Here is an 11,311-nt window from a genome sequence, read left to right on the forward strand (position 1 = left end):
AAATCTCTTACTCAGCAATCAGTAGCCCAAACAGATTGTTAGTAAATTTTCACATCAACCATTTATCCAAAAATAAATAGATAGCATTTTGATCATCAGCTATGAGTCAGGACCATTATGGATAGACCAAAATGAATGAGATGGTTGCCTCATCTCAAAGAGTCCTAAGGGAGAAAGAGGAGAAAATTGACCAAAAATTGAAGCACAGTGTGCCGAGCGCTGTGAAAGGAAGTAGCACTCTGGAAGGAAAGGCACAAAACCAGGCTTTGGAGAACCCTGCAAGACTTCTCAGAGCCCTGACTTGTGAGTGGGGGCAAGGCAAGGGAGCAGGAGTGCGTACCAGAAAGAACTGTAAATGATGAGCAGCTTCCATTTCCAATCCAATGACTGGGTTAAGTGTCCAGTGGTGGTTATGAGCATGGACTTCATAGGTGACTCAAATTCACTCAGGCTTGATTTTCTCATTTGTAGGATGATGATATAATGGAACCTACCATGGGGTTATTAGAATATTAAATGCAATAGCAAATATAAAACCATTACCATGGTGCCTGCACATAGTAGGTGCTCAGCAAATGTTAGTCTATTATTATGGCCATATCATCATCATCACTACCTTAGGGATTACCTGTGCATCCCTTGGCACGCTTTGAGCAAGTACTGAGAACATCCCTCATTTTTCCTTGAATCTAAGACATCAAGATTTTCAACTGCGATTGTATTTCAGTTCTCCTCCAAAGAGGTTGACCTTTTCTGAGTTTCAAAAAATCTTTAAATATTGATTTATATGGCAAACAACACATCTTGTTCATACTGGGGATGAGAGAATAGACTGTTAAAATAAATCTGTGTGGTCAGGAGAGCTGAATAGAAAGAGGTACAGCTTAATTATAAGGCTACAGTAACAAATCAGGGTTAAAAATAACACCAACAAGATGCACAGATTCAGATGTACTCATAGGAGCTCTGCTGCTTTTCAACTCCTTCAGGATGCACCCCAGAACCTCTGTCTGCTCCATCACTTAGAGAAATTACCCCTTGTTTGCTAGACAGAGAGAGCCTGAGACAAAGGGAGGGAAATATAAGACACTATGACCAGAACTGTTTACTAGCAAGTCCAGGATTAGAATTCACAGACTCTGAGTTTCCCCCTGGCAGTCAGCCCACCCAATCTCAAGGACACTAGAAGATAAGAATTTGGCACCAGGACAGCTCTTTTCTGCAGCTGCTTCCACGCACACTGGCCAAGCCCCCAAGGCTGCCTCCAGTGGCTGGTGGAGGGTTTTGAAAACCTGACTTGGATGGCCTTGGACAAGCACTTCCTTTTCCAACTTTGCTTTCTCACCCAAAACCGTGTGCCTGGGCTAGATGGTGCTTTAAGTCTCTTACAGTTCTAAAATGGCAGCTGTGTTTACAGGGCTTCTGAACGGTATCAGTTGTGTCTCCTGCAATTGACTGTACAACTCAGGGAAGCTAGAAGCCTGAAAGGACTGTTTTGGTCTGTTTTGTGCTGATAGAACAGAATTCCTGAGACTGCACAATGTATACAGGACAGAGGCTTATTTCTTATAGTCCTGGAAGCTGGGAAATCCAAAGTCAAGGGGGCAGCATCTGGCAAGGGCCGACTTGCTGCATCATCCCATGTAAGGAGGCATCACACGGTGAAAGAGCATTTGGGAGTGATCCAATATGGCACCTCAACCCTTTTATAATCAGCATTAACCTGTTTGTTAGGACAGAGCCCTCGTGACCTGAACACCTCTCTTGTGGGCCCCATCTCCCAATCCTGGTTATCTTTATATTGCTGGTTATCTTTCCAACATGTGCTTTTTGGGCTTTGAAATTGGAAAAGACAAAATAATAATCAAACCACAACTCGACAAAGCCAAACTTCACTTAAATGTTTTGGGTGAGATTCAAACCCCTTGCATGCCCTTCAACTGGTCCTGAAGGAGATCTGTGACATTTCTATTCAGTTTTATTATTGATCATAAACTTTACCACAAACTCTTCGATTCTGGTGCAAAGGTACATTTCTTACAAAGGTACAAATGAGCCTCTTTAGGACATGAAGCCCAGAAATCATGGTATAGAAGGCTATCTCATCCTAAAGACAGACTTCATTAGTGTTAAAAGAAATCATGAAATACATTTCTCAGACCTTTTAATAAACATTTTATGATCGTGTTTGATTTTCCCCAAAGTGAAAGTTGTAGCAGAAAAACAACAGATCCAAATGAAAGTACTCCTAGCCAAAAATATGGTATGTAAATAACTACTGGCTTTCTTTAAACTCCTAGAAGCCCATGAAATGCTGAAATGTTGACTTTTGCTTCACCAACCTAGGAGGTTTTCCCCCTTATAAAGTAGCACATTTCTAGTTGCTTTCCTGTGTTACCTTCCACTTTTCTGAACAATTTCCCAAACCATACTGTTGGTATTCCTGGGGTCCCACCTCAGCCGCCGCCTTCTCTCCAGATGAGATCCCCTGAACATGAGATCTTAGGAAGATGTGATGTGACTTGTGATGTGCAGAAGGATTGAGTGGGGCATGGATCATACACTGCAGGCCAGAGAAACAAAGGGTCTAGATTGGGACAATGGGATGGAACCCAAGGGATGAAGTCAGGAGACATTCGACTGCTACAATGAAATTGACTGTGTGGTTTTATATTAGGAATTGTTGTGATGAAATTATTGACTGGATGTGGGTGATGAAAGACAGGAAAAAAGTAACGATGACTCTGAGGTTTCTAACTTGGGCCAGACAGTGAACAGTAAAGCCACCGTGAGTCATTGCCTGTCATTCAGGTTTAAAAGGGCAAGTTTAAAACAGTACAGAATTTAGAAATCATATCATTCACTCAGGAACTCTACTCTTTGTTGACCTAAAAAGACTGCTATCGAAATTTTGGGTCTAGATTCATTGGAAGGGGGTGTACTAACAATCAAAAACTTAGAGACACAAAGCTTGGAAACAAAATCCTTGGCCTCGGCTCTGCCTGAGCTTGCCTTTTTTTCTTTATTATATCCCAAACATATTTAGAGCAGGGATCATGCTTTTACATTTTGTATACAATGAAATTATGTTCCCCATCTATCTCATACAAAATAAGTGGTCAATAAGTATTTGATAAATTATTCTTGATAGAAAATAGTCACTTCTACTCTTAGTTTTGAATTCTTTTCTCATTTGTAAAATGATGTTGATTTGGTTTGGGAAAGTCTGTACCCTGGAGCCACTGAAGATATCATGACAATCATCATGGACAGTCAGGAAAGTGTGTTTCCTTTCTCTGGTGCTTGGCATTGCTCTTCCTGCTTCATGTGAACTCACCAGCTCTGCACTCCATGTGATCATTCCAGGGATCCCTCAGACAGAAAAGAAACTTGCTGGATGAGTCCAATAAAGGATGAAGGCTTTGAAACTGGAAAAGACAAAATAATAATGTAGACATGCTATAGACTTTACAAACATTAGCCCTTTAGCTTCTCATTAGGCCCATTAGTAGACCTGAGATTATCTTCACTTATGGATAAGAAAGCCAAGGCTCAGAAAACTTCAGCGACTTACCAAGGGTCACACAGGGCATAAGTGGTAGAGTCAGAGTTTAAACCTGGTCCTCTCTAGTTCAGAATGTGACCCTTGACCAGCCACTTCCTGTGGCCTCCCTAAGGGAGGTCTTTCAGGGGTGAAAGAAAACCCACCAACAAGACCAACCTTACCTTATGTGTTAACTGGGAACAGTAGATGAGCTTATAAAGTCAAAGTTTTGTTTTGGCTCACAGGTTTGGAGGTTCCAGGTCATGCGTGGTTGGCCCTGTTGCTTTGGGGCCTGTGGTGAGCCAGCACATCATGGTGGGAAGTACATGGATGAGCAAAATTTTTTACCTCCTGGCCGGGAAGTGAAAGAGAGGAAGAAGAGGGACTGGGGCCCCATATTCCCCTTGAGGGATGCAACCAATGACCAAAAGGCTTCCCACTAAGCCCTGCCTCTTAAAGCTTCCAACACCTCCCAATGCTACCAAGATGGGACTAAGCCTTTATCACATGGGCCTTGGGGAGACATTCTAGATCTAAACTATAGCATAAATGAAAGAATCCAGACACAAAAAAAGTTACATATTTTATGACTCCTTTTAGCTGAAATATCCAGAATGGATAAATCCATTGTGACCAATGCATCTTGGTTGATTGCCAGGGTATAGTGGGGAAGGAGGAATGGGAAAAAAGTTCTTGACCCCTCATAGGTTTTAGTTTAGAATAATGGAAATGGCTTGGAACTAGAAATACTGTGAATGTACTATTTGTCACTAAATTGTTCACATTGAAATGACTGGTTTTGTATGATATGCATATCACCTCAGTGATACATGTTATCAAGTTCAAGAAGAAGTCATTTGAAAGTCAACTTCCAGGGCAGTTAAGACATTGGTCAACTGACTCTTTCACACTCTGTCAACTGCTTACAGGCCAACTGTTTCTGTTCTTTTGGGAAATTTATGCAGCTCCAGTGCTAATCACAGATTCAACTAGAAAAAGATCTAAACTGAAAGCAAAAACAAGATTCTGAGCTCTGGGAAGCCGGTCCCACTCATGGAAAGATGTTACTAGCTCTCCATCTTGTGGCCAATATGTAAATTGCAACAATTCCTGACCTATTAACTCCCAGGTTAATTTCTGACTTCAAGATGAAATGATTTAGAGCATTAGTCCTGAATACTAGGATTGAAATTGCACACCTTCTTGAAGTCATCACGATCTTTAATATCAAAACACTATTTTAACTGGGCATACACCTATAATCCCAGTGGCTTTGGAAGCTGAGGCAGGCAGATTGCAAGTTCAAAGCCAGCCTCAGCAGTTTAGCAAAGGCCCTAAACAACTTAAAATAGAATATTTAAGGGGTGTGGGGTGGGGCTGTGGCTCAGTGGTTAAGTGCCCCTGGGTTCAATCCTATATTATTAGCAATATATATATAAAGTTTTATCTTGGAGATATATATATATATATAAAGTTTTGTCTTGGATTCCCTGGGAAAGAGAGCCTGAAGCAAAAGTGTGTATGTTAATTCTTTACTGGGATTTGGAGTCCCAGGATAGCTGAAATTGGGGAAAGACCAAGCAAACACCAATGCCCACAGATCCATATTGGCCACAGCTTCAGGATCTTCAGGATGTCTTCAGGCCCCAGGAATTTACTGGGTCAAATTGTGGTTATGTTGATGAGGCCCTGAGGAAAGAAAGGGGTATTTCCAGTGGCTCCACTTTGGGTTCCCAGAGGTCAGGCTCCAGAGACTCCTCTTCCAGAGCTCTGTGGTGGTGGAAGGGCTGTTTTCAGAGCACACACCCTGCTGGAGGGAAATGCTAGAGGCTTATAGACTGACTTCTGCACTCCTTCCACAGGTCAGGGGCACCCACACAGGTCCCTATTTCTCCTGTCTGTAAACCATCTGTGGAATCTCAGATCCCTCATAATTCCACCACAACAAGATTGCTATCACAGCTCTTCTAGAGACTAGCTCTCAGGAGTTACTACGAGGATTTTATTTACTCATTTACTAATGACTCTTGAAGTTAGAGTTAGCTCCTGTGCTTTGTTACTTGGTAACATTTGCAAGAGGTGATACAGTTCAGAGAAGATCTTTTTGAATTTGGCAACTAGTTCAAGTAAAGGCCAGAGATACTCATCTCATTTGAACTTCATAAATTGTCTGTGAAGTAAACAAGGGAGATTATTATAATTATTTATCTTTTTCCAAGTGTTAAACTCAGGCTATTCTTTGTTTAAGAATAAATAGACAGTAGTAGATTCAATTGCTGTGTCCATTTGAAAATAGGAGGATGCAATTCACACATGTGCAATGATTACATGTCTATTTTAAAATATAAAACCACACAAAGCAACACTGTGCTCTGCTCTTCTTTTCCATCTTAACTCTTTAATCCCCAATGTATTACTGATGAATATGTAAACATGGACAAAATTGTTAATATGTATTCTTGCACTTTGAACAAATGGCCAGACTGGTTTGAGTCTGAGATAAAACTGATAATTTAGTCAACAAGCAATAACATGAATTTTACTGCCCTCTTGTGGTCAATATTATTACCACAAGAATATAGGTGTACCCATGAGAAAGATAGTTATTTTTAGGAAACGACTTTTGCTATGGTTATTACTCTGGTACAGAATTTGAATTCTATTGTCCCACTATCAGTTACATGCATATGTACATAGGTTTATACACATACAAGTTTTTAAATCCTGTATTAGCAAAAATGCACACATGAATTTTACAAACCTTTCAAACCATGCGTAATGTTTAAACAGACCAGACCTTACATTTTCTTCCTTGCTGATTTCTTAGGAAAAGAAGCTCTTTGGCAAGAATTTTGTGGTTCCTGTCTTAATAAATGTTTTTTAATCTTATTTTTCTTTTAGTGTCATCTGAAGTTTTGGTGTCCAGATTTTTTATTTTCTAGAAATTGAAAAAAAAATGTCACAAATGGGGTTGTTAATTATTTTTATTTTGCCAACTTTGGATGTTTAAAATTTAGTTACTGATTAATATTAATCACATTTTCAAAAATAAAAAGCATTTTAACATTCAGAAGAAAATGTAGGAAAGATGTTATTTCAAAACAAAGGACGGCCCTTTCCATTAAAGAACTTTCTACTTCTCTTCATTTTCCCCCCAGTCTGGTGGCTACCAGAAGACTTCCAGTTGGCAGCAGCAGTGCATGCCCATTTAGAAACTCTGGAGTAAAGGCAGAAACAAGGTGAATTAATTTTCCAAAATTATGGCCAAAATTAAGGCCATATTCACTGATGACAAGACATAGAATGTAAATGTGGCAGAATTCAAGGATTTCTTCTCTTCTGGAAAAGTTCTACTTCTCACTTCCTGTATCTCAGTTCGTACTCCCACAATGAACCCTGAGTCTCTGTGTGCCATGGTGACCCTTAGTCCCCAGAGTGCTACCATGACCCTTAATTTCTGAGGTACATTGTGCCTGGGAATAATAAACACCAAGTTGGTGGTTATCACTTGGGATAAATATGTGGATGAGATTCGGATAGGAATACAAAGGGCATTGATTATTTTGTATTATTTTCTAATTTTTTGAGTGGAAGGGCAGGTACAAAAGTAAAGAATCTGGAACCTATCACTTCACCTTCTGCCAACATTTTCTATTTGGGGATAATGCCTTCATTTATAGAATCATTAATGTCACTTTCAAGTTTAACATCATTTTTTTTTCTATTAAACACTCAACAAGATCTCTTTGTTGAGGACTGCACTAAATTACTGTTGACTTCTATGTTACTAGGGAAGGTTGCGGAGTGTGTGAATAAGGAAGAAAAATCTTTGATTATTAATATCCATTTTGTAGGAATTTTCCATTCATAAATATTATATACTATACTATTAGAACATAAGCTGAAACTATCATTTGCTAGTGAATTTTATAGATATATGTCAATAATTTGCTGTTTCTCCTTGTTTTCATTAATTCTCAATAAATACTATTTATGGTTGAGACATCCTTAATAAGGTTTTCTCATGCCATGAAATTCTCACATGCCCTTTACCCAACTTTAGTTACGGGACACAGCTGCTCCCCTAGGGTTGCACTTCATAGCTTTTATCTTTTGTTGTTTATTTACCCTTTGTCTTTGTCAGATTAGTCCCAGGGAAGTATTGTTGTTGGGAGTTTAGATTTCACAGTCTGCCTCAATGAAAAACAGAGAAAGCAGTGAGAAGATCTGGTGCCATGTAGGCAGCTATGCTGGTTGTTCTGAGGAAGTGGAATTCAACCCCTCTGCTAGATTGAAGTACAGAGAAGAGGCGAATGCAAGAAAGTAAAAGGGAGGTGAGAATATGAAGTTGGACCTAGAGCAGTTTATGTTGACGTTTTTTTGAGAATCTGCTCTCTTGACCTTTGGACACGAGGAAACTGTTTGATCTTTGTTTCCAAAGGTTTTGCAATGATCCATTAGTTTCATTTACTGTTTCAGTATTCATCTTGCCATGAAATTAGGTACAGGGACTTGACTTACCAACAGGAGTCAAATTTGTGTGCCGCCGACATGAGGAGCTTAAGGTCCAGGAGGTGGTGAATCCAACGGCTTTGCAAAATGGCGACCAATAGCAAGGCATGGGATCACATGGGCACTCCACTCAAAGCAGCGCAATCATAGCCAAGCCACTTAATTCCTCTACCTCAGCTTCCACATCTCCTGTTCAAAGGGAGGAGTAGGTATGATGCCTGTAAAACATATCACAGTATCCCCACACTATTACATGTGCTCAGCAAGTGTTGGCTGTTAGGATTAGTATGTAAACAATTAGCTATCTTATATTGGAAGAAGTGCTATAATGGAAGTGTGCTCTCTGAAAAAAAAAGTCTGTGTTGACCATGAAGCAGTTCCCAAGCATTGAGAGTTAATACAAGTCAAAAATGGCCACAAGTGTGACCAACAAGATAGGGCTGGAGAGGCATCTCAGCAGAACACCAACCTACGCAGAGAGACAGGGAGATGGAACAGAGAAATCATGGGGGATGTAGGGATCAGCAGGACAGTTGGAGAGGAGCATGAGAAGGTGAAGGGAAGCCTGAGGGAGGATCATCAAAAGCGTGTGGACATTGCTAAGAAATCTTAAAATTCTGTGAGTGATTTCCTAGTAAGTCCCCTGCCATCACTGAATGAATGGAGTCACAAAAGTATCTGCCACACTCCAAAAATTTGATGAGAATGACTTGGGGTTAACAAAGATGATTTATAAAACCACAAAGACTCTTATTTCCCCTCCCAGAAAAAGAAAAAAAAAAAAAAGCACCCTATGGAGGCAAACTTTGACTATCTGCCTAAGGATGAGGTATTTTCCATAGTAAGGGAATGGAAGAGGTAGAAGGCTAATTTATCTCTGTTCCAAAAAACATCAGCCCACTATATTCTTCTCTGCATTAACTGCACTCTTTTCTGGTTCATTTTTTTTAACTCCCAAAACACAAGAAAAATTTAAACCACAGCAAGCAAAACTGGAGTGACGTTGATATGTTGTTTTACTTTCCTGAATTGTTCTTTGGAAAGGGATGTGGTGGTGGGCCTGGTAATAGTTGATGTGTTGGCCGAATCACTCACAGAATTTTAAAAGTCAAATCCACAAAAATCTTACTTGCTGTGTTTCTACCATAGTTGGTGCCTTATGTCAATAGCGCTTTAGATTGTAAGTGACTTGAGAAATTAAATGCCAGTTTAGGAGGCCAAAACATAATCTTATGAGCCTAATATAATGTTTATTTCCTGTAGGAAGTGACCTCCGACAAAGGACTAAGAATTACTTCAGGACTTTGGAGTGTTGGAATAGAAAAGAGCAGGCTGCTCCCTCCTGCCACTCATCAGCACTAGAATCCATTTAGAGTCAAAGATTTCGGAAGGAATCACTGAAAACTAAACAATGGTGAAATTAGATGCTTATGAAGTCGGGATTTTTCTGATGGATATTTCAACTCACATTAGGGCTTAACCAAGCTTTTTCTTTAAGCACAAGTTGTTTTAGTTCTTTGTTGATAATCTTACTGAAATGTGGAAGGCTAGCCTTGGGAATCCCAGGCCAGGAGTACAACGGAGTGATACAGTGCTTCAGGGTCCCTTTGTCATACCTGGATTCTTATGGTACCCACCTCTGGGTCTAAATAGTGGAAGGGCGGGCAATCATGTATGTACCAGGTCATTCCAGGAGGTGTTTTCATTAGTCTCCCTTTGATAAGAATATGATGAAGATCAGACAAGAGCTTCTACTTGCTAAGCAATTGCTATGTGCCCAAGTGCCTGGGTGCTTCAGGGGTGTCACTTAATCTGGACCACAATCCTGCATTGGGGACTTGTCTCAGATCATTTGTCTCTTTCTTCTAATAGGAGAATGCAAGAGATGATCTGACCAGTGGCTCTGACCTTCCATTAGAAGACTGGAGCATTCAAGCAGTCACAATAAAATAAAAGTGCTATTTTCCAGGCACATGTGAAAATTATCTCATTATTTCAACCCACCATCTGGAATATCTGAATTTTGCCTTTCAGATCTAAGGCCATCAGTTTCATAAGTAAATGTGGCACTTAATATGGCACAGTCTTGTTTTACGCAGTACAGCTGAGAGAAAAGTTGAGCCAAGTCAACCGTCACAGGGTTGTAAACCTTATATTTGACAGCAGAGGGCAGCCTATGCCTGGGAAAGGAATAAGATTGCCCTCCTCCCTCACAGATCTCAAAAATAGGCTGATCTCTGCTCTCCTTCTTTCTGAGGAATTCCCCTGAAAACTCATTACCCAAACTGAAAATTGAGTTGTGAGATAAATCTCAGTAGAAAATCATCTTGAAACAAAAATCCTTTTTGGGTGGAGGAAAAAATTTTGATAAAATAAAGCCTGCCAAGGAATTTTTGTCATGACCCTTCCCCAGGAGGATTCTGTAGTGTTAGAGAACAATAAATCTTATTTTATTTTTTGTCATAGACTTTTTTAATCATAGAAAGCTTCAAAAATATAAGAAAGCCGTGTAAACATTAAGACAGATATCACTCAGGGATATGAAAGCAAGCTGTGTTCGATTTAAATTTGCATTTCCTAGGTACTGGAAAAGGTTTTTACCTACTAGCAAAATCTAACTAAAAGTAATGTATGAGAGACATATAGCGATGTCAAGAGTCTCACTGAAAGCAATGTTCTACTTACATAATAGAGGATGTTGCTGGATCAGACAACATGGATTTTGTTAATTCTGCCTGTTCCTTGCTTTATGTAAATTGAACAAATAATTCACCTCTCCAAAGTCAGATCTCTCACCTATGAAATGTGCATTAATAATCATGCGTACAGCATAGGGCAATAAGGATTCAAGGTGATTCGCATATAAAGTATTTAACACAGCATCAAGCACATTATTAATATACAAGAGCATGATTAACTACCTTGAACTTTGCTTTGCTTCTTCCTGTTTGAAATGAGAAGTTTGAAGAGCTCTGTAAATCCACTGTCAATTGAAAAAACTAAATTTTATGTGTACTTAAACTTTGAAAATACTCTGATCAGGTTAGAAAGCATTAATCAGTTCTCTGTCAAACACCGAAACAGACGCAAACAGCAGAGAATATGAGCCTGCATTTTCCATCTGGGTAAACTATCTCCAGGGCCACACGCTGACAGCTTTCACTCTGTCATGTTCTTTCTTGTATTTTTTCCGCAATTTTTTTTTTTTATGAATAAGCACTGTAAGGACTAAATTGTATTTCTGTGTTTACTTTT

The 11,311-nt window shown here is 39.6% G+C and overlaps 1 long non-coding RNA gene across 1 annotated transcript; it reads right to left on the minus strand.

Annotated features, from left to right (window-relative positions):
* Nucleotides 1–2,971: 2,971 nt before the first annotated feature.
* LOC124103837 (uncharacterized) lies at nucleotides 2,972–3,890 on the minus strand. The gene is made up of 2 exons (XR_006855293.1): nucleotides 3,727–3,890; nucleotides 2,972–3,428 (listed from the first exon to the last, which is right to left on the minus strand). It is a non-coding gene; the product is annotated as an uncharacterized LOC124103837 (long non-coding RNA).
* Nucleotides 3,891–11,311: the final 7,421 nt, after the last annotated feature.

This window comes from Marmota monax, unplaced genomic scaffold (genome assembly GCF_021218885.2).
Source record: "Marmota monax isolate L192 unplaced genomic scaffold, Marmota_monax_Labrador192_F-V1.1 WCK01_AAM20220418_F8-fsc00063, whole genome shotgun sequence".
NCBI classification, from domain to species: Eukaryota; Metazoa; Chordata; class Mammalia; order Rodentia; family Sciuridae; genus Marmota; species Marmota monax.